Raw genomic sequence first — 501 nt, forward strand, 5'->3', positions numbered from 1 at the left:
GCTGGGGGGGGGGATGTGCCCACAAGCCAAGGTACATGCCCTTGACCTCAATCGAACCTGGGACCCTTCAGTCCACAGGCCAATGCTCTATCCGCTGAGCCAAACCGGTTAGGGCAGCAATATATTTCTATATCAATAAGTTTAAAGAGAATGACTTTTGGGAATCATTTGTATTACTTGATTAAGGCAGCCTGGGGGGGAAGGACCATCGACTTCACAAGAACCCGCAATTCCTTTGCCAAAGCGGGGGTCGCAGGCGCAGACCGGGCTGAGAACCTGCCCTTCCAGCGCTCCTGGCCCGGCGTTGGAGTCTCTACCCTCCGAGCTGCGAGGTATTCTGGGACCGCCCGTCCGCTCCCTCATCTCGCGATGCTGTGCTCGCTGCGGCTAGGCCCGATAACTCCCCGCCCCCAACGTGTTTTTCAAATCCACCAATAGATGCTCATCATCGGCTCGAACCAGCCAATCAGAATGCGGAGCCGCCGGGAAATTTAAATCGCG

Source organism: Myotis davidii, unplaced genomic scaffold (genome assembly GCF_000327345.1).
Source record: "Myotis davidii unplaced genomic scaffold, ASM32734v1 scaffold69, whole genome shotgun sequence".
Classification (NCBI taxonomy): domain Eukaryota; kingdom Metazoa; phylum Chordata; class Mammalia; order Chiroptera; family Vespertilionidae; genus Myotis; species Myotis davidii.